Here is a 24,632-nt window from a genome sequence, read left to right on the forward strand (position 1 = left end):
TGTGTCGGTCACCGCGAGCTGCTGAGAAGCTAGAAATGATCAATGAGCAAACAGATGCAAACCTGCGGTAGTTGCCTGGTCAGAATCTGATCAGAATTAAAGAGAACAACGAGAGTTTCCTACACTGTGCCGCGTCTCTCTTTATTCGTCTTCGTTTCTGTGTTGTGTTGTGTAATACACAGTAATAAACAGTACTGTGCAGAGCTTTAGGCACCAAAAATTAAAAAAATAATAAACAATATTTGTACAATAAAAATGCTAGATTACATTAGAAAAGTAACAAGTACAGTAACAAGAACATCCTAAACGTCCTAAAAAACATTTAGGATGTGCCAAAAAAAAAAAAACATTTGCACAGTGCTGTACATTACTGGAAATGTATGTACAGTATAAATCTGGATAAAACAGGATTTCTTCAGGATCAAGATGTTCAGTTTGCACCAAACTTTTTTTTTTTTTACCAGAGTGTTTTAAACTTCTGCAGTCATGCTCTTTAAATATTGACTACTTCTGTGATTTTGCTTATTCTAGGCTCAATATCTCACTTTTGGATTGGCTGCATTCGCCTTTTAGCATTACAGTAGATTTTTAATATGTGCAGTACAGTAATTACATTACTGGAAATGTATGTACAGCATTAATTTCCTAACAGGATTTCTTTAGGATCAAGAGGTTTAATTATTAGTTTTGAAACGGGCAATCTTCTACCAGAGTGTTTTTAACTTTTGGAGTTAATGGTTCGATTGCAATGCACATTTCACTTTTTCCATGCTGTTTAAATATTGACTACCCTTGTGACTTTGCTTGCTTTAGGCTCAACATCTAACTTTTGGAGTTGTGTAATTACACAACTATTAGAGACACTTATGTACACTCTTTCTCCTTCTTGGTGCGTTCATGTCTTTATTCATCGAGAGTTCAACAATAGTTCATTAAGACGCCACATATTCGAGTGTCTTTGTGCATCCAAAAGTGGTACTTCTGTTGCTTCCTTCACCTCTTTCATCACTCATTTTGGGCGCCTTCAGTTTTAGGAGAGAGCGAGTGTATCTCGAATGTATCCTTCATTTACATGCTTCCTTTCACTGCACGTTTCCCTTTATCGGCATTGGCCATTCAGTCTGCGTATTCAATTAGGAAGTAGACATTCTGAGCCGGGCTGAAAAACACCCTGCTGATTCTCTCAATAAAGCCAAACCCCCAGCCCCCCTCCCCCCCCTTCCTCGCCTCTTCTTCGCCTCTTTTTCTTCATCCCTTCTTCTTCAAGCTCTATAGTTATTCTAGTCTCTGCCTTGGTTCATCCCACTTCAATGCACTTTTATTAATCATTTAATATTAAAGAGCGAAAGTGAAAAAAACACTCCTCGGTCTTCGTGTCAATAAACATTTCTGGTGCTGTACTCACAGAGGGCCTCGAGATTGACAGACACGTGTCTCCTCCCAGCAGTTTGCACAACGCGAGGAGAAAAGGCACGAGTGTTGTTTCTTTCCCTGTCACTTGTTTATTTTCTTGCTTATTTATTTTTCATCTAATAGGATTCGGAGGAGCTCGGAGACGCAGAGCCGAGGCGAATGGAAATCGCAGCCGTTTAGACTGACAGAACAGGGAGATTATCCTTAATATGCAATTGAAAAAAAGGAAGGATTTTGTCCTCTTTTGGTTGGGGCTCCGCCGGCAGATAGGCTGTGAGAGGTGCTTTGGGAAAGCGAGCGAAAGGAACGCTTCCTCCGTTCCCTGCCTTTCATAGCAGGTGAAGAATGGCGGCGGCGGCGTGCTGAGAAGGAGGCCGCCTTTACTTTTGGAGAGACTACTGCTTCAGCGCTGATAACGGAATTCATTTACCTCCCACTGAATCATTACCATCACACCGAGGAAACTTCAAACGAGTTCTCCAGAAAGAAAGCACTGCGGCGCCACTGCAGATTCCTCTCCAGCCTCTGGAATGCAGATCGTGAAGGAACGGCAGTGGAAAGACTTGCTCCTTGCCGGCTCGCCATTGAAATGCCAAAAGTCCTGTGACCATAGTATGCAATATAAGTTGATCATAAAGGAGTTATACAGTATCTGTATATATGTTGTGAGGTGATATCTTGTGAGATCTATGCTAGAACACTACACTGGCCTGCAAAACTCATGGCAAGGCAACTTGAATTATCACCTGGGACCGAGTTCTAGCGAGGCTGATTAGGGCTCTTTTCCACCGGCATGGTGCCAGGGCTGGTGCAAAGAAGTGTTGCCAACTTATATTTAGCGACTTTTCAGACCCTCTAGTTTCAGGTCATTTTAAAGAATTTCTATTGGTACATTCATCAAGAAATTGTGACGCAAGGTGTATTAAAAATTAATGCTTTTTAATACAATAAAATATATATTAAAGCTAAAGCTTAATTGGGATATTAGTTTGAGATATCTTGAGCTTTCTTGAGTTCTCACTCATCATACTAGGCTACATACGTCTGCTATGTTCTTGTTGGAGGTGTTGCAGGTATATGTTTATACTCTTCTACATCTAACCACAATCCAATTCAGTCTATCATCATTACAGTAATCAATAGCTTCTAATCAAAAGTATCTGATCTTAGTTTTGAGCTACAGTGAGACTCTGTTCCATTACTCATCACGATAATGATAATAGTGAGATAAATCAAGCTAAATATGCCATTTATACCATTAATAAGTGATTACAATGTAATTACTATGCTATAACAATGTTATTAATGCTGTAATAGCATATAATAAAGCATATTCTCATTTTAAAATGCAGCACAGCCACATAAACACAAAGAAAACTCTTCTTAGTTGACTGACACTTTCTCAGAGCAATTTGTTATGAGAAGTAAAACCATCTCTTCATCATCAGAAACCTCTCCAGGCAGAGACGGCAGCGCAGTCGGCTCACTCTTCACAGCAAAAATTACTAACCGGCTCATGAATGTCAAAACGTATGATAATGATAATGCGTACCTGTTCACGCTTGTTTCCTCCCCGGAGAATTCCGCAAAAGCAAACGAAAGTCGGCGGCACGAGGAAGGCCTGGGTAGTAAAATCCATCATAGCGCCGTTGAGTGGCTTTATGAGATACATGACAGTCCTTCCCCCATAATGGGCTACATATTGGATAGTGCTGCAGATATATTTACCATGTGTTGCACTGCGAAGGGATTTTCAAAGGGTTTATATCATGGAATTGCCTTGCGATTGGTTAACAGTGGTTGATATTATTAGGACAAAGTTCAGGAAAAGTTGGGAAAGTATTGAAAATGCAAATAAAATGACAAAAACAGTGTTTCTTGCATTTTTATTTTATTTAATTGCAGACATGATAAATCCAAGACATTTTATATACAGTATATTTTCCCTGGTCAACTTAATTCCCTTTGTTAACTTTTTTTTAGTAAACCCTAGACATAGGACCACCCTTCAGTTCAAGTCCTTCAGTTGTATTATTGCAGTTGTACCATAATTTACATCAATTTCTTAGACCCCATAATAAAACCCTGTGGGTCTCCGCAAAATATGAAAAAAACTGTTATTAATAACACTTAATAAGATTAAGGCAGTTCTGAAGGCAAAAGGGGGTCCAAGGGGGTACTAGCAAGGTGTACCTAATAAAGTTGCCTTATTATTATTATTATTATTATTATTATTATTATTATTATTATTATGTTAAGTTTTGGCCTTCAACACATAAAAAAAATTATGGGTGCTAGACTGTCCTCTCTGCAGTCTTCAATAGAATAGTAAAGGTTTGCAAAGTATGAAATAAAAAAAATGCAACAACAATGATCCAGTTCTGTTGCACACCTTTATATTATATTGAAATCAAATAAAATGGACATTAAAGAAATAAAAAAAGAAAATGGATATCAAATAAAACTGAAGTCAAATGGATTCAGAACGAATTTGGATTCAAATACAATCTGAACAAAACAGGAGTCAACCAAAGCAGAAAAAACAGAATCATTTGACAATCAAAAGAAAAACTGAAATCCACTGAATAAAATCAGTACAAAGTTTAATCCTATTTTAATCAAAGCAATCTGGAATCGATTGGAATCGAAACCAACCAGAATCAAAGGAAATCAAAGAAAATGGACATCAATAAAATCAAAGAAAATGGACATCAATAAAATCAAAGAAAATCGACATCAATGAAATCAAAGAAAATAGACATAGAAGCAATAAAAGAAAATTGACATCACGGAAAAGAATCAAAAAGCAAAGAAATCAAAGAAAACTAAAGTCAAATGGATTCAGAAAAACCTAGATTCAAAAATAATCCGAACAAAACAGAAGTCAACCAAAGCATAAAAAATACAGCACACAAAACACAACTAAAATGCTGAAATAAACGTGTTTAACACATAAAATGAAGTTGACCAGAAAAGCATTGAAATATCTAGGAATTTTCCGTACTTTCCAAACTTTTTTGATTACTGATTGTATGTCAATGTTGTTTTGTGAAAGTGCACACATAAGTGGAAACCCAAGCTACAAAATCTCAGCCTCTTTTGAGTTAATCTTAGTTGTGATCCCACTGAAGTGTCTTTTTAAAAAAAAATCCAGGCTTCTAAAGAAGAAGAAGACGAGGCCGCTTTATGAATGAGTCACAACACTCGCATTCATCAATGTTAAAAGTCCGCTAACAAAAGTCTAATGGAATAAAATCAGGTTGGAAATGGTCATAAAAAAAAAACCATTCACACTCTATAAGTGGACTGAGGGTTTGGACAAAATAGAAAAGCCTCTTTAAGCCTTTAAAGCATGGCGATTGCTGTTAGAAATGTATTAGGATTTTTATTCTTATTTCCCCACTTTATAATTGCTTTTCTTTATATAATCTTTATATATTTTCTGAATATTGTTCAATATTTTTCAATTATCAGAACCAGTGAGAAATGTAGCACACAGGAAGTAATGTAAGAACTGCACCGAGACTGGTGGACATCTTACTGCTTATTTTATGATCGTTTCTCAAATCAGTTTCTCAGATCTGTTAATATGAATCTCCACACTGCTATTTACAAGTGGTCAGATCAGATTTGCCTTTCTGAACATCACAAACGTATCAGTATGGGTTGCTGTGGAATTGAGATCAACATCAGTACTTATTAATTAACCTTTGCTGCTCTTCTTGAACTCCCACACTTTCCTCACTCTGGATTTTTTGTCATTTTCTGTCATGTTCTTAGTGACAAAAAAAGACACATTGAATCTGAGATGCATCTATAAAAAATCTGATTTAGATCACTTCCAAATGTGGTTTGGATCTGATTACCAAAATTCTGATTTTATAAGGTTTCTGGCTGTCCGGACTAAAATCAAAAAAGCAATGTGCATATGATCTAGATCAGCACTGGTCAACCTTTTTAATGTCTTTTTCAGGACTTTTTAGGTCTTTTTAGGTTTTGCAACATTTATACGTGAATTTCTTAATCAGGTTGAACTTTTGAAGATCCAGTATTAAAATAGCTAATCTAAATATACATTTACATAATATATATATATATATATATATATATATATATATATATATATATATATATATATATATATATATATATATATATATATATATTGTGGCGTGAGGAGGTGGGGGAATCGTGGGTCCGCCCCACGCCGGAGCGCACAGCCCAATGTGTCCCAGCTGGCTCGCATCCGGACTGATTAAGCAGCCGGCTGGGACAGGTATAAAACTCAGCCTCAGCTCACTGAAGGGAGGACTTTGACTGGGGAGCGGAGGGCTGAGGCTGCGCGGACTCGTAGTCAGCACTTTAAAAAGTAGTTCTACAGACTTTAGAGCCCCATTGGGCTGGGCTATGTTTGTTTAAGTTATTCTGGGTGTGGTGGAGGGCAGTTAAAAGCCGAATAAAGGTATGCTTTGAGTTTCATTTACTCCCCGTGTCTGTGTTCTCTGTGTGCTTCCTCCTTCCGGGTCACAGTGGTCACGCCCCCCTACCCCAGGGGCCTACCACAATATATATATATATATATATATATATATATATATATATATATATATATATATATATATATATATATATATATATATATATATTAGGTCTTTTTCTTTGACTCAAACTAACTAAAAGGTATTTTTAGATCTTTTTGTGGATTGTAAGTTTTGTAGCTCTGCCCCCTCATTACTAGTCCCCAGGTGTTACCTGTTTCCTTTCCCACCCTATTTGTGTATTTAAGCCCCTGTTTCTTTAGTGTAAGTTCGTCGGTTTTTGTACGTTGTTTGCATCAGTTTCGGCTGGTGTCTCTTTGTTATCATGAAGGAGCAAAAAATATGCCTTGAGCAGCTTAAAATATACACGAAAGACAATCCTCTTCTCTAATTCTCTTGATTATCATGGATGTGTTTTGGGCGTATAGTGAAATAAACCAGTAAATCAGTGCCAGTTGACATTCCCTTTAAGAGCCAGGTGAGCTCTGACTTTGGCGCGGTCGTATCCTAACAGCGCAGCGATTTTGTTCGTCTCAGCAGAGGAAGATTCTGACCTGTGAAGGTATGACAGCAGCTAATTTAAGGGAACAGTAATATTATTTTATTCTTCATTCTGTTTATTGTTGAGGTAAAAGTCGTGTTTGTGCTCTGCAGCTGGGTGCACCTATAAGAATGGACTCTGACGATTGACCGTCGTCAGGGTTTTAATTAACCAGTGGCGCTCTTGTGTTTTCCGCCACTAAATTTGCAACACAGTAGAAATTTTCCTGAACACACCTCACTTCCAGACCACCACACCAGACCATCAGTGTAGATATATTCCTATATAACTCCTATTCCTGACACAATTGTAACAGCGCAGACACAAGCCGAGAAAATAGGCCATTGGGTGTAAGATAGCAATGAGCATCGAAACGCGCCTTGAGCGGGGTGTACGATAGAGCCTTTAATCTCTTAATCGTCTCAAACGTCAACGAGCCAGCTCAATTGCCCTTCACTAAATGAAGAGAATCAGTCTCTCTGTCAATCACAGCTTTGAGATTTGAGGCAATTAACCTGTGAGACTCTAAACAAGCAGCGAACAAGCCGCATCACGCCTCGTAACACGTAAACAGCTACCGCAAATAAACGTGCTCTCTCTCTGTGAACGAGTAAATATGCCTAGTGTTCACTTGTTTCTGATGGGTGAAACAGCCTGGAACAGCTCCTGAGGAAGAGCTGGGATCAAAAGTCCAGGCTTTTCAGTGGGAGAGAGGTGTTTTAATTATCATATCTTTTTCACATTACTTCATAAAGTGGGTCTGTTTGTTCGTTTGCCTGATTATTTATGCCGATCTATTCTCAAGAAACCGCCGTCAGGTGCTTAGAGACTGAAGATTCTCTTAGAATGGGAGCTGATATGTTAACGTACTTCAAAACAATTTTGGCAGGCAATTTTGATTTCATTTTATCCTTATTAGTCCCTATTTTAGCGTTCTGTAGGCGAGCCTTGAACTGAGCACTGTGCAGCTTGATTTAGGGCATGTGGCAATGTGTCTTTGCTATCATAATGACGGGAAAAGTACTCTTGTCACGTTCTCGTCCGGTTTTGCATCTCACTGGTCCCTGTGCCTGTGTTTATTTACCCTCTGCATGTGCCCTGTGTTTTTCCTGTGTCTCCTCCCCTGTTGCTCCCCTGTTCATTTGTAGCTCCGCCCCATGTTCCCAGGTGCTTCCTGTTTCCTGTCCTCATCCATTTGTATAAATAGCCCCTTGTAACTGTTTAATAGTCGGCAGACTTCTTCTGAGGGAGGGATCTGTATGTACTGTCAGTGGCAAGTAATTAGATAATGGAGATGTACGTTCTTTCAAATAATGAGTCAAATAAGTGCTCAGAGTAAACATGGCGTGTGGCCAGAAATAGCTTATTTGAATAAAAATGACAGAGCAATTAAATGGCTTACTCTGAACAGGTTTTCAACAACACATAGGCCTATTCTCAAGAGGTATAATATGTGCCCTTTAAATATCGTAATCTTGTAGCTCAGCCAATCAGCTCTCCCTCCTGTCCTGCCTCTAAGCCCATACATCACACAGTGCCCCTCCCAAACTACGTCCCCCATTGTTTAGCATTTTTTAAATTGGAGCTGAGAGTGGAGTCAGCTAAAATAAGGGGGTTTAGTGGTTCTTTACCTTATATCTATAGAGTACAAACTTTAAACAAAACAAAAAAAACTTTTTATGAACTTATTTTTAAGAGATAATATGTCCCCTTTAAATATCGTAATCGTCCAAAAATGTTAACATTTAGTTAAGTTTCGTATGTGTAATTGCCTCTTAAGTCCTCCGGCAAAACTGGACTTTTGAGCAAGGATGACTAATTACAATATATTACAAAATATATCTCCACATTAAATGTTTTCACCTGTGTTCATTTGTAGCTCCGCCCCCTTGTTACCTGTCCTCAGGTGATTCCTGTCCCTTTCTTTATATATATAGCCCTTTGTTTTCAGTGTTAGTTAGTCGGTTCTTGTACGTTTTCATCTACAGGGGTTGAACAGTGAAACTGAAACACCTGGTTTTAGACCACAATAATTTATTGTCCTGTTGGACAGTTCTGGTGGAAACAGGAGAGTTGAGGTGCACATTGAATTCTGCCGTGATTTGATCAGCCGTGGTTTTATGTTTTTTTAGATACAATCCGGGTTAGCACCCGAACATCCCTTTCAGACAGCTTCCTCTTACAGCGTCCACAGTTAATCCTGTTGGATGTGGTTGGTCCTTCTTGGTGGTATGCTGACATTACCCTGGATACCGTGGCTCTTGATGCATCACAAAGACTTGCTGTCTTGGTCACAGATGCTCCAGCAAGACGTGCACCAAAAATTTGTCCTCTTTTGAACTCTGGTATGTCACCCATAATGTTGTGTGCATTGCAATATTTTGAGCAGAACTGTGCTCTGACACTGCTAATTGAACCTTCACACTCTGCTCTTACTGGTGCAATAATGTGCAATTAATGAAGATTGGCCACCAGGCTATGACAGGTGTTTTAATTTCATTGTTCAACCCCTGTCTGTGTGTATGTTCCCTGTGTGTACCCATAATTCCAGTTTTGCTTTATTGTTTGTTTATTTGTTTTCTTTGTTGTAAAATTCACCTGACACTTGCATACATGTCCAGTTTGACCAATAATTACATTTCTGCTCAGATCAGAAGTCAAAGTGGATTTGAGAGAGTTTTCCCACCTAAAAATAAAAAAAAAGATTTTGTCTCGTTTTTCCTTTTTACAGATGATCAGATCAGTTTAGCCAATTTAAACAAAAGGACTTTATATATGCGCTGCGTACTTAGGCAAATCATTATGCAAATATGGAACTGGGACATAACAGAGGAGTGTGAAGGTCAAACACCAGGGGAGGAACATCTCCCCCTTCAAAGCCAGACACCTCCAGAGAATCTGAGTGCAGTAATAAAAAAAAGGGATCACATCTTAAAGGAACAAAGGACGCTCTGTCTCCCCGAAGCTGGGAAGCTTTCCAGCAGGTATTCTTAGCACGTGCTGCAGGAGCAAAGAGTCAAGCTCTTCCCTTCTTTCTCTTTTTTTTCTCCTTCTCCTCCTACTTTTTTTGCAGTGCTGTCGTTTGCGATGCGGACTCTACGCAGAATGCGAATCAGCGGCGAATCGTCGTGAGCAGAAATAGTTCTGAGAGAAAGCATGTGGTCACACTTTTCGTAAAAAAAGGAATGCGCTCAAGCTTTGCTTTCCTACATGAAGGTGCCCTTGGAGAGGGATGTTAAACCCGACAACTTAAAGGGCTGTATTTTAAAAAATAAACAAAAAATACTAAAATATAAATCAGAACTGTACATTGTTCATTAAAGAACTCCAGTGTAAAATTGAGTTTGGGTTTAGTAAACCATAGTAAAAAAAAAAGTACTTACCTTTGTTGAATAGCCCTCTTCGATTAATGCCTCGATATGAATGTCCGGTCTCTCCTGATCTTCCAATTGTACCACGGAGGTGTGGAGCTACTTTGAACCTGGATAACGGTGTAAAAAGCGATTTATCGGGGCAAAATATGCCCCCATATGGCCGTTGTACAAAATTACTGTATCTCAGAAAGCTGTGGGAGGGCGGAGTTTGGCTATTTAACAAATGCAAGTGCTTTTTATCATGTTTTACTACACTAAAAGTCTATTTAACACCCGAGTTCCACTTTAAAAATATGTCGAAAGGGCACTTAAAAAGGCTTTGAAATAGTACATTAATAATATCTGATAGATTAATACCTGAAATACCTGAAAGTTATTTTAAAGAAATAGTAAGTAGAGTCCTGCTTAAAATTCTTATAAACATTTTTAACCTTTAAAAAAACCCTTTTTTTGTGGTAATTTCTGCCTCTGCGGTGCCCCTTCAGGATCAGGTTCAAATATGCTGCCCTGTCTCTAAACCCATACATCATCCAGTGCCCCTCCCAAACTGCTGAACTACTCCTCCCATATTTTAGCCTTTTTCAAATTTAAAATTGAAGGTGGAGTCAGCTAAAATTAAAACGTTTAGCTACCCTTTAAATGATATCTCATATACCGTCTAATACTCATACACCTTATTTTTGGCATGCTAAATTTTTTGATAAGTACAAAACCTTTCAATTCAATGCCTTCAATTTTTGGACACTTCATAACAGAAAAGAAGCAACTTGAATGATTTGACGCTGAAGCTACACAGTTTTCTCAATTCTTCTTCGAGTACAGGGCAAGTACAGGTTATGGTACTTGGCAAAGCACCACCTTCCTGTTTTTTCTTTAACAAAAAACGTGTTTCTTAAAAAAAAAAACTAAAAAAAAAACTAATGGAGAAACATGCCTGAAGCCACTCCTCTCAGTTTTCTTCTCTATTTTTTAATAAATATGGTCTCTATCTTGTTCACAGGTCTACGTCAAGTCTTTATCATCCTTCACCACCATGCTTTCACTCATCTTTTTTACTCTATTATCTATCCTTCTTAATCTTTTCTGATATGTCAAAGTCAAAAAGTCAAAGTGGTTTTTATTGTCATTTCAGCTATATACAGAGTACTCAGGGAAACGAAACAACGTTCCTCCAGGGACCATGGTGCACATAAACACAGTGTAGACAGAACAATAGTGCAACAGTACAAAAGTGCAGACAGACAATACAACACAATACAGACAAAGAATAATAAATAACAAGACAGTGTGCAAATTATGATAGTCCGAGAAAGCGAGGTGGGGCGGGGCTCCGCCCGGTACGCGCTGGGGATGTTTGTGTAAACAAGATGTACAGTATTAGACAGGAGGCTGATTATCAGAATAAACCTGAATAAAAAGTTCTCTTCCCAGAGTTTTTTTCCACATTCTTAACTCTCTAATTCTCTAAACTCGCAAACTCATTTCATTAATATAAGTGTTTTTTTTTGGAAAGATAAACATTTTAATGAGTGTTTTCCACCATTTCCCCATTGCCGAATGTCCATTGGGATTTCTACATTTTCCTTCTCATGTTCTTCCATAGATCAAGGACTTTTTTGAGAAACAAAGTATGCGCTCACTCTTTTAATCAGGAATGGACGAATGTGCCTCTTGAATTTAGATTCTTTTCACAGTCCTACCTCTAAAATATCTGCGATTGTGAGTGCCTACACTCTTGGAATCACTTTGGCCTAAACTAGTACATCTCCAGCCTCGGCCTCATTCATAGAATACAAATTACTTTCGTATTTTAAGTTCTGAACACATCAGGAATTAAACAGGGGATAGAAGCAGACAGAACTCTGACAAGGATGCACTTGTTTTACTGGGAAATTGGCCTTGTATCCTCACACAGGCATGCTAATACAGATCCCGTGACTTTCCCATAATCCAGTGATGATTTTAAATCAATAGCAGAGGCAGATTCTTAATCCTACCAGTGGTTAGTCTTGTGTTATACCACAGTTAGTTCCTACCCTGCAATTTGATTGGCTGAGAGGCGTTTTATGAGTGACAATATCAGCCGATAATGCACTGTAACCGAAGCTCTCCATGTATTACTCCACCACATAGAGGTAACCTAGCAGCAGTGCAGCGCATACAAACCAAATACAAAATTCATTCATTCAGTCATTAAACACCACTGGATCCTGTAGAGGCACAGTGCAGAAACACCATGTCTCCAATAGGCGGTGTAGGCAAAGACGCCGTCCCACAAATAAATACATAAATAAGCCAGGCGATTCAAAATACGTATTATTACACACATTATCAGCCACCAATATCAGGTTAAAAGTTGTTATTATTAAAATAAAAGTTAAATATTTTCCTGTTAATATCGGGTATTTTAAGCTAAATATAAGGTGGACTCTTTATAAGGTGTAATTTAGTAAGAATGTAAAATAATTTTGATTTAAAATCATTTAATATATTATTTAACCCAAGTACCAATTTAAAAAAATATATATATTATTTTATTATAGCTTTACCTTTAAATAAAATGATTAAATCATTTTAATTCTGTTAATTTTCTAAAGTTTTTGCAATTTCCCTTTCATCCAAAATGCATTATGTATTTATATATTTTCTATGGTCATAAGTATGAAACTTACTCAATATATTATTCAACCCAAGTACCAAAAAGTTCTTATTTGTTGTATATTTATATATTTTTATAGTCATAAGTATGAAACGTATTAAGTGATGTTAGAGTAACATGAAAATGACTTAATATTCTAATATTAAGCCACAACTGAAGCTGGACATGAAGCTGAACATTCAAAGTATCTGTGCAGCAACATAGCTGTGAACACAGTAACTTGCTCTTACAGCCTACAACACTGCATACAGGCATCCAGCCATTATATAAAACTTCCCTCAGGTGCTAAGTCCCGCCCTTTACGTGTAATAGTGGTGACGGGAGCCAATGGGAAGAGTGTGAGACTGACTGACAGAAAAACTCCAGAAGGAATGATCTGATATGATGATGTCTGAAATACCTCTGAAATAAAGTAAAAGTATTATTTGATGTAAATTATGTATTTTAAGTTGTTTTAATAGGGAATGGATTTGCTTTCAGTTCAAGTTTAAACCAGAAATCATAATTTTTCATTAGAAAAACATAAAAATGCACTTTTTTCAGTGCAGATTCGTTCTGCTCTCGCTCCTGTAAAATAGAGTTTGAGGTTTGGGAGAAGCAGCAGCAGCAGCTCAGGCCTTTCATCCCTAAAGTTATCACTGGAGCTCTGATATAAGCTGTAAGTCTTCTGGTCTGGATGGTGGATCACAGGGAATCTGTAAACATCCCAGTTTTGCAGCGTAACATCAAAAATTCAAGACGCTTTGTGTTTTACCTCAGTATCATTTCACTTCAGTCAGAGGTGGGTAGAGAAGCCAAGAAAAACTCAAGTAACTCAAGCTAAAGTGTTGTTGCTATAAAATAAAAATCACTCAAATACAAGTGAAACTTTTATTTAAACGATTATGTTATTAAATATGAAATAGAAGATCTACCAGAAGCCAAATTGTATAAATTAATTAATGACGTTACACTTAAAATTACTTTAGTGTTTTTTTTAGAAACCCAACAAAGGAGGCTTTACAATTACATTTTACACACAATCAATTACACTTAGCATTTATCCAGACACATAAACGCTGGCGAGAAGTGGTAGCCAATCACGCACAGCCTACTGTCAACCAGAAACCACCGTCCACCTGGAGGACTGCATTGGGCACTGAGGAGTTGACCATCAGGGCATATCTGGGCATACAGTCATACACACCCACACACTTACACTCATACACACAAGACCATTTACCGTATCCAATTTACCTGATTTCCAAGTTTTTAGACTGTGGATAAAAAAAAAACGAAAACCAGACAGGAAACCAATGATAAAACAGGGAACATGGAAACTCCACCCAGTTAGGGACTTGAACCCAAGACCCCAGTTCTGAGAGGCGAATGTGCTGCTAACCACTAAATATCCTCCTCAATCAGAACATCACAGAGACTGTAAAAAAGATGGACGCCGTGTCGCCGTTCCCATTGATTCAATGAAAATGAAGCAAAAATCTTCCGCCATGTTGGCGATCCTAAAAAAACAGAGTCTGAGCAGTAGAGACCAGAGGAGTGAGAAAGACTGTGGAGAGACAGCATACTCATTTAAATAACCCCGCCCCTTAGGGCTGCCTCCACAGAGCTATACACAGTCTATGGTCCAGCCCATACAGTCATTGGTCCCACCCCGGCTAGGTGTGGGACCAGCAAATGAGCAAAAGACTGACTTAAACTATCAATCCTAACCGCCTTAAATGACCGACAGTGGAAATGTGTACGCGACAGTGAAATCACTAGAAAATCGTTTGGTGTAAGTTAGATTTAGACTGGTTGACAAGCTTCCTGTAGGTCTCCTATTGGATGTTGACATTGTTCACGTCAATCTCAAGTCTCAAGACGAGAAAAAGATGAGCAAAAGACTAAATTAAACTCTCAATCCTAACCACCTTACACTGAACCATCGAGATGAAGCGACTGACAGTGGAAATGTGTCTGGGACAGTGAAATCGCTAGAAAATGGTTTGGTGTAAGTTAGATTTAGACTGGTTGACTTTGGTTTGCTTTATGGTCTCTACCTCTGGTAGAAGAATTCCTTTGAGATGACCTGTCATCATCTCCTCAGACCTGTAGAAATCTTCAACCCGGCTCAGTCTTAATCCCATTTATCATCTCCACGCAGCCCGCTCCTCAAACCTCCTCCGCTTTGCCCAAATAATTTGCGTAACCGGGTTGAAAGTGCAAGAGTCAAAAGAAGGCTGTAATTAAAGAGGACCGTTCCGACACCTAATAAGAGATCTAATTAAGGAAATGAATAAGGTGTCAATCCCTTTTCACAGGGCCGTCAGAAGGAAGATTAATTGCTCGCTGGGCTAATTCGATTTGTGACAAGAGAAGGGATGACCTGGTAAGTCGGTGAAAGAGAAGAGCAAAGCCGAGAGCATCAGACATTAATAAAACATGAAAAGAAAAGGTAGTAAGTGAGAAAAGCCTGTCTGACTGACTGTGGTGTGTATGTGTGTGTGTGTGTGTGTGTGTCTGTGTACACACCAGAGCCTTCCATCCTATCTGATCTGACTGATCAAGTACACAGAGTGCTCTGGGATGACTCATGCATGTGCTATAAAACTCAAAACTCAAAAAGAGTGGCGGCACTTCCCAGGAGCTACACAGTCTGAAGATCAGCAGCAGATAATGGAGGGAGTATTACTGGAGTGCTCTCACCCTAAAACGGGGGTTAAACTCCCAAAATATTGCCCTGATTTCAGCCCTAATTCTTAGTCTGTGCTAATTTGCTCTCATTCAATGCGTTTTCTTTATTTCCATGACTATTTCCATTGTAGATTCTCACTGAAGGCATCAAAACTATGAATGAACACATGTGGAGTTTTATGTTTTATGTACTTAACAAAAAATGACCTGACCTCCACAGCCACCGGACCTGAACCCAATCCAGATGGTTTGGGGTGAGCTGGAGCACAGAGTGAAGAAGGCAAAGGAGCAGCAAGTGCTAATAAACACCTCTGGGAACTCCTTCCTTCAAGGCTGTTGGAAAACTTTTCATTTCAGGTGACTCTACCTCTTGAAGCTCATTGAGAGAATGATGCCAAGAGTGTGCAAAGCAGTAATCAGAGCAAAAGGTTGAATATTTTGAAGAAACTACTATATAAAACATGTTTTTAGTTATTCCATTTTTGTTAAGTACAAAAAACTCCACATGTGTTCATTCATAGTTTTGCTGAAGCCTTCAGTGAGAATCTACAATGTGAATAGTCATGAAAATAAAGAAAACTCATTGAAAAAGAGAAGGTGTGTACAAACTTTTGGCCTGTACTGTACATTACAGTCCCCCTTCCCCAAAACACGTTTTTCTAATTAGGATGCACAAGGCTTTCTGAACTAGTGCATCCCAATACTTGGGATACTTTGAAAGTATCCTCAAGTGCAGTCGCAAAGTCATCATCAAAAATGTTATGATGAAACTGGCTCTCATCAGGACTGCCGCAGGAAAGGAAGAGCAAGAGTTACCTCTGTGGCGCAGGATAATTTCATAGTTTTAGAGAGTTACCAGCCTCAGAAACCTCAAGTTAACAGCTTAACCCCAACAGTAAAGGTTTGTTTAACCCTTTTAAGTTATTACATGATTCCTTATGTGTTCCTTCATAGTCTTGGTCACTTCAGTTTCCAAGAGTGCTTGACCTAACCTAAGCATGTCCAGTCAATGCCATTTCGAGTCAGAGAGAACAGAGAATAGACTGATGGTCATCTGCATATCAGAGCCGGACGCTCTCAGTGGACGGTAGAGTATAATTGGTTGTGAACCGCCGGGCCGACTGTTTCTGAGCTGCTTGGCTAAACAAACACTGAATATTTGTTCTGCTCAGTAACATGTGGAGCTCAACAGCAGAAATTAGAGCTGAGTTATTGATTTATTCATTTATTCTTTCAGTAATTAGACATCTAGTATCTAGTGTCTTCCCTGTGTGATGCGTCTCAGATCTGTTGTTCAAAGTAGAATAAAGAGACTTTTTTTTTCTTGGCATTATAGGTATTTATAATTATAGGTATAGACAAAATGTATAATAATAGATCAAATATTGCTTAATGTTCTGTGAGATCCTGCAAGCCAACGGATGACTATTGCATATTAACAGTTTTTAGTTGTTGTTTTTTTGTAGAATGTGTAAGACTAACGCATCTTGTGGAAGAAAGAGAAAAAAACGTTTTACACAAATAACTGGATACCCCTCTTTAGAGTGCATGTTTACACCCATACACTGTCCATTTTTACCAAAAGAACTCTGGTTCTGGAAATGAATTTAGTTCCATTCAGGCTTATATGAACCTTGGTGCTTTTCAGCACAAGAGTTAATTTAAATCTATAATAATACATCTATTATTACTTAATGTTGTGCAAAATCTTTACAATTCTATAGAGTTTACAGATTACAGCATCTCTGTAGAAAAATCATTGTACTGTAGGAGCTCTTTGGGCCCAATAAGCTGCATTTCCTTGTTTAAACACTAGATAGAATTACAGCACTGTTGCACAGGTGCATATTAACAGCTGGCCAGATGTTTTTTTTTTTTTTTTTTTTGCCTTTTCTGACTAAAACTCCTGTATTTGTAGAATGTGTAAGACTAGAAAACAGATAACTGGATATCCCTGTTGAGAGTGCATATTTTAGACCACACAATGAATATCTATTAGAACTACAGCACAGCACAGCTGTGTTTAATCACAACATTTAACACAACCACAAAGTACAGCAGTAACAGCAGTCAGAAACAAATTTAGATGATCTTGATGATAATCGTGAGAGACATTAAATACACAGTATGTTGTAAAAGTCCTGAAGAGGAATGTATTATCGACCAAGCCTGGAAAGGCTAATTTGGCATCTAACCCTCCATTTTTAGTGGCCATAACCAACATTTTTGTTCGGTTATGAGGCTAAAACACAAAAAAAATTGACAATATAGTTTTAAATAAATAACTCCTCCCACTTTAACCGAAACTCCTCCTGTCCAGTGAAAAACAAGTATCTCTAAAACAGAAAAAATTTACATAAGAGTGATAAAACCTTAACTTTCAATGGAAGTCAATGTAAAGAGAGGTTATTTCAGGTAATATTGGAGACATTCTATTGGTCCATCATCAAGAAATTTTACCACAGTATAAGGGATAGTTGGTACAAAAAAGATGATGCTTGTTTTTCATTGGACGGTGACAATATATGTGCTTCAGCTTCAGTTATATCAAATATAAATGTGCTAATGCATTTAGCACAAAATGTCATTAGCCTGAACTGTGGCTACCTTCCACTCTTTATTAATGAGGCTATGCTAACACGTCAATTAATTTTTTCCATCAGCTCAGACCTCATTAATTAGCAGTGTGTTTGCGGTGTCTCTTTGCCTCGTCCTTCGGTGTCTTAGCTCGCCATTCCAATGTAATCAGAGTGAAAAAAGAAAATCTCGGTCAAAGTTTAATAAAACACACGACAAAATACCCACAGCTGTGAATAGAATCATTAAAATCATGCTAATATTTGGAGAATATGTATGCCTGTTAACGTAGCCTTCAGTTTTAAATATCATCAACTCTGCTGGGAATAGGATGGTGCTTGTGGTCCTGTTTCTTTAGTAACAGTAAAATTCCACACCAGAAGCAGATCTGAAGGCCAACTCTGCAAACTGTCATTAATTAGGCATTAGTGATGGGCTGGTTAAGATGGTTGTCAAAGCAAAATATGGAGAAAATAATTTTTTATCATTTTATTTTCGACATCACCCTAGGAGTGACGAGGGAAAGACAGTAAGCTGTCTATCCACCCAGAAAGAGCAAGGCCAATTGTGCTCTCTCAGGGCTCCGGTAGCCGATGGCAGGCAGCATAACAGGGATTCGAACCAGCGATCTCCCAATCATAGACTGCTGGACCACTCTGTGCCCCTTTACTACTGTAATTTTAAACCACAGATAATTTTTAATACTGCAATTTTTGCTTTAAAATTCTTATTATAGGACTCCTGGACCCAGACGGCTGTAGCTTCATTGGGAATTGAACCGGTGACCTCATGGCAGTCGGCCAAACACTTAGACAGCTTTTTACCTGCTTTTTGTTTAACAATTCCAATTGGCCAATTTGTTATGAAATTATGTTTTGCAAATTTTGCAAAGAGAAGATTATATAATGCAGGAAAAAATGCATATTTAAAAATTAGGAGACCACCGTTTCTTTGATTTTACCAAATTGAAAACCTCTGGAATATAATCAAGAGGAAGATGGATGATCACAAGCCATCAAACTGCCACAAGCTAAACTGCTTGAACTGCTTTGCACCAGGAGTGAGTAGCATAAAGTTATCCAAAAGCAGTGTGTAAGACTGGTGGAGGAGAACATGATGCCGAGATGCATGAAAACTGTGATTAAAAAAACAACCAGGGTTATTCCACCAAATATTGATTTCTGAACTTTTAAAACTCTTTATGAATATGAACTTGTTTTCTTTGCATTATTTGATCTCTAAAAGCAAAATAAATGCTCTAAATGACAATATTTTTATTTGGAATTTGGGAGAAATGTTGTCTGTAGTTTATAGAATAAAACAACAATTTTCATTTTACTCAAACATAAACCTATAAATAGCCAAATCAGAGAAACTGATTCAGAAACTGAAGTGGTCTCTTAATTACGAATACATATTAAATAAATACAGTATAAAACAAAGCTAGTTTAATGAGGTTGAATATGTATGCAATTTACGGTTGCTTCAAACCGTGAACCTCATTTGAAGGTTAGAGTCATGGCTGTTTAACAAGTTCACCAGTACAGATTCTTTCTGAAAGGCCCCAGTTTCCCCATTGCTAAGCACTGGGGAGAGTATCCAGGTTTTTACAGGAGGAACCCAAAATAATTGGGGAATAAAATGTCAAAACCATAAACTGAGCCAGCAGACGCTTATAAAAAACAGCTGGAGCACAAAGCCGTGGAAGTGCTGAATCACAATGGAGTTATCCACGTCTCTCTCTCTCTCCCTCTCTCTCTTTTTCTCTCACTCTTTCTCTTTTTCTGCCTTTTGGGGAAACTGCAAAGGTCATCAAGTGGAGTTTGTCTTGGGCATGTTCAGCTATAACTCTGTAAGCTATGGATCAGTGAGCTCTTCTTTAAAGCTTCTTTTATGTTGGCCTGCCTGAGAAAAATATGGTTCAGATCACCAATAAATGATACGCTACATCGTAAATCTCAAATTTGCTACTACTTTGAGTTAGGTGAATATACAGCTCTGGAAAAAAAATATAAAAGACCACTTAAAAATGATGAGTTTCTTTGATTTTACCAAATTGAAAACCTGAATATAATCAAGAACTGCTTGAATTTTTGCACCAGGAGTGAGTAGCATAAAGTTATCCAAAGCAGTGTGTAAGACTGGTGGAGGAGAAACTGAAAACAAGATGGATAAAAACTAAATATTGATTTCTGAACTCTTAAAACTTTATGAATATCAACTTGTTTTCTTTGCATTATTTGAGGTCTGAAAGCTCTGCATCTTTTTTGTTATTTCAGCCATTTCTCATTTTCTGTAAATAAATGCTCTAAATGATAACATTTTTATTTGGAATTTGGGAGAAATGTTGTCTGTATTTTATAGAATAAAACAACAATGTTCATTTTACTCAAACATAAACCTATAAATAGCAACATCAGAGAAACTGATTCAGAAACTGAAGTGGTCTCTTAATTTTTTATAAAGTTGTATGTGGGTGCTCAATTATGGCTCTTATCTTGAACAAATAACATATAATGTATACATATGTAATAACAGAGTTTAATCTGTTGCCAATGGCAACCTCTTTTCTTTTGGCTGCTGCTGCCATCTAGTCATTGGCACTCAACACCAATGTGTAGTCACCCCCCACCCCCCCCCCCCCCAAAGTAATAATTACAGTATTAATGTGATAAACATATGTATTTATGCCAAATCCTTCTCTACAAAAAGCTGTATAAATACTCCGTACTCTGTACTCTATTTATTATACATTAATAGGCTGTAATATTCAACTAAACGTCTATTAAATGCAACTGAATGCTACTTCAGCTAACCCAACAACCAATCCAAACCCTACACCTAACATCAACCATGAACCAACCGTAAAACTAGACTCTGACCAAAACCTAAACCTAAACTTCTAACCTTCTAATCCTGAAACTTACCCTAAAATGTTAAGATTAGGGTTTGGGTTAGAGTTTAGGTGTAGAGTTGCATTTAATAGCCAATCATTTAGTTTCATCTTATTGTTCAGTTGCATTCAATAAACGATAATGTGATTGTTAGTTAAATGTTAATTTGATCATCTTTGAGGCATCCTCTATAATGAACCATCCAAATAAAGTGATACCAATCTTTCTTTTTTTTTTACTTTTTACAGAGTAGATAAATAATAGCACAAAAATATCAAATTTTCTCCCGTTTTTTTTTTAATTGTCCCACCCATTCAGCTGCTTCTCAACTATATATCCTCCATCACTAGTGATGCCACAACACAATGTGTAGGGTGAAGACTAGCACATGCCTCCTCTGATACATGTGAAATCAGACTCCGCCTCTGTTCTAGTAGAACTGTTGTTCTACTGCAGAATAGCATCACAGCGCACTTGGAGGAAAGCGCAGCGACTCGGTTCCTATAAATAAGCTCACAGATGCTGATCACAGCCTTGTGCTGATCGACATCACCCTTTTGGAGTGATGAAGGGAAAGAGCACCATCTACTGTACCCACCCAGAGAAAGCAAGGCCAATTGTGCTCTCTCAGGGCTCCGGCAGCTGATGGCAAGCTGCATGACCGGGATTCGAACCAGAAATCTCCCGAGCATAGTGGCAGCTACTATTTCAAAGATATTTCAGAGCTCAATTAAAGCTAAATATACCTCAGCCTTAACCTCACAGCCTTTCATAACCTGAAATTTTTTTTTTATTCTTGCTGATTTGCGGAATGCACAATTTGTATTCGTGCAAATGCAATGGTGAAAAGCACAGTCATGTTCTAAAATAGTGTACTTATATGTGTGTGTGTGTGTGTATAAGCAAGGTAAGTGTGCTTATACTGTATAATAGAGCTGGAATCGTGCAGGGAAGCTGTCATGAGAGATAGCAGTCTCTGCAGTGTGCGTATCCCAGAGGGCCGTGCTGCCAGCACTGCCGCTGCTACGGGGAATAGAGGCATGTTTTACTGATTAATCTTTCATACGTGGTTGAGTAAACATACGCCATACACGTTGTTACTTTAAAGGGCGTGTATTAGTGGAGTTTTTTTTTAATTATTTATTTATTAATTTTTTTTTGATACAACAAAACAGCAGGAGATAAGACAGGAAGAGGATCTCCAGTTTGTCAACAACTGCATGCATGAAAAATGTATTAAAACAATGTTTCTCAAAGAAAGACAGGTAGGGATTTGTATATTTCTCCCTCTACAGTACAAAATATCAATCATTAGAGATTTTTGCCACTATGATCAGGAGAGTGCCGGTTCGAATCCCGTTTATGCAGCATGCCATCGGCTACCGGAGCCCTGAGAGAGCACAATTGGCCTTACTCTCTCTGGGTGGGAACAGTAGATGGCGATCTTTAACCTCATGACTCCAAAGGATGATGTCGATCAGCATAAGGCTGCGTCTGTGAGCTGGTGTATCAGCCCCCTCTTAAACTTTTTTTTTTTAGAAAGTTACAATGGAAAATCTGACTGCAGTTGGAACACAACTTAATTTCTGATAAGGTTTTTCTGTAAATATTATTATATATATATATTATATATATATATTAGTAGAATATATATAGCAGACATCCACATACATCTGCCTACAGACAAATTAACAAACAAGCACTCAAAGCACCCTTACATAATACTATGTAACAAATACCCATTCATCACTTTATTTTAGGATAACTTATCTTTTATAAAAGCAATAGCCTCTGACCAGTATCGGATTGTAGCTGCTTTACCATGATGTAATCTGGCAGTGGCCCTCTCCAGCATGAGAACATCAAGAAAAAAATATAAGAATGTACGTTTTAAAATAATTTTCTCCTCCAGACGGAATTTTAATATAGATTTTATGGCTGCTGTAACAGGAGAATGTTTTTCATTGGACAGTGATTTTAATCTGCACTTTTTTAATCCCTCTTTACTCTCAATCACTCTCATTTATTTTTTCAAGGACTAGTGTTTTTGTTTTTTAGTTGTTTTTGGTTGTATCTAATTTGTAGTTAACTTTTGAATTTTGGTTTGTTTTAGCTGTCTTTTCTTTTACCTTATTTTTATAGTTTCTTATATATATATATATATATATATATATATATATATATATATATATATATATATATATTTTTTTTTTTTTTTTTATTATTGTTTTTTAGTTGTTGCTTATATATTTTTTTACTCTTTTATATGCTTAGTTTTATGTATTCATCTGTAGTTGCATTTTTAGCATTTTTATTACCTTTGATTTTTATACCTGAAAAACAGTTCTGTTTACACTAGTTACTTAGCTAGCTAGCTAACTTGTGTAAGCAGGGTTGGGTAGCCCAGGTCCAGAAAGTAAAAACTCAGCCTGTATAATAACCCATGTATAATGCCCTGATAAGTGCAGTTCAGCCACTGACCTAGCCTTAGAGTCTCTGTAAAAAGCCAAATCCACTGGAGATCCTATATAAACACACAGAGGTGGGTAGCCCAGGTGCAGAAAGTAAAAATCCACACTGGGGTTTTGATGGCTGAGCAGCAGAAGAAGTGTGGATTTTTACTTTCTGGACCTGGAATACCCACCTCTGTGTGTTTATATAGGATCTCCGGTGGATTTTGCGTTTTACAGAGTCTCTTAAGACTAGGTCAGTGGCTGAACTGCACTTAGCAGGGCATTATACATGTTATAAATTAACATATGTCAGCCAATCTGAGGCGATATGTTTGCATGTATGAAACACTCTTCCACTCTTCCAACGGACTATAGCAGCGTTATACAGATGAATATTTTATTTTCTTAGGTAAGTTGAGGAACAGTTTCAGATGCAGCATGCATATACAAACCTGAGAGACCTGCAGTATTTCACTAAGAACAAGAAAAAGTGGATTTTAGCAAAAGGACACCTTTAAGAAAATAAAGACAGGGGTTGTTTTATTGCATCGTTCTCATTCAAGTGGACCCTTTAAATAAATGTAAAAGCTCTAAGACAGGGGTGTCCAAACTACGGCCTGTGGGCCATTTGCGGCCCGTTTCCTTTTTTGGAGCGGCCCGCGAGGTATTTTAGAAATAGAATGAAAGTTGGCCCTCTGTTAAGCAGGTTTTTATAATGTAAGATTCAAAGTTTGAACGCTAGGTGTCAGAAACAGGCCAAAGAGTCTAAAAGCGGAGAGGGTGAAGTTGTTGCGCAAAAAAACGGGGCAAAAGAGTCTAAAAGCGAAGAGTGCACAGTTGTAACGCAGAAAAACAGGCCAAAAAGTCTAAAAGTGGATAGAGTGCGCAATTGAAGCACAGAAAAACAGGCCAAAGAGTCTAAAAGCGGAGAAAGTGCGCACTTATAGCGCAGAAAAACGGGCCAAAGAGTCTAAAAGTTGCCGTAATTAAGGAGTTTAATATTAAGAGACATCATGAAATGAAACATCAATTTGAAAAATCTTAGTTTACACAACACTGTCAAAGATAAAGATAGTAAGTCAAGTAAAATGGTGTGTAAATGAAATAATCAGGAAAATGTATTAGTTAAAGTGGTATATTTCATTATTTGTTTTATTACAGAGTCTGTGGCCCCTGACTTCAAATATATTTCTCCTTCTGGCCCCCAACAAAAATGTTTGGACACCCCTGCTCTAAGATCTTATTCTGCTTCTTCTCAGTGTTCAGTGTTGCGGCTGCGGTTGTTGTAATGCGGCGGACGGCTGATGGTATCCTCTCATTAGTAATCTATTAGCTGATGAGTGTGTTCTCCGCGCCGCCTCGGCCGCATTAAAACATATCAATTATTGGCGATGTAATTATCAGAGCGTTGTTCTCCGGCTAATTAATCCGTCAGTAATAGATCTTAAAACCTCCTACCCAGAGCTAATTGATTCCTCTGACTCTCTCTAACCTCTTCTGCTCAGACCTT

The 24,632-nt window shown here is 37.8% G+C and overlaps 1 long non-coding RNA gene across 1 annotated transcript in view; it reads right to left on the reverse strand.

The window, feature by feature from the left end:
• LOC125787359 (uncharacterized) overlaps nt 1-24,632 on the reverse strand; it is a 759,343-nt gene that overhangs the window by 630,930 nt on the left and 103,781 nt on the right. The gene's annotated exons all lie outside the window — the stretch shown is intronic.

Source organism: Astyanax mexicanus, chromosome 24, assembly GCF_023375975.1.
Source record: "Astyanax mexicanus isolate ESR-SI-001 chromosome 24, AstMex3_surface, whole genome shotgun sequence".
Taxonomy (NCBI): domain Eukaryota; kingdom Metazoa; phylum Chordata; class Actinopteri; order Characiformes; family Acestrorhamphidae; genus Astyanax; species Astyanax mexicanus.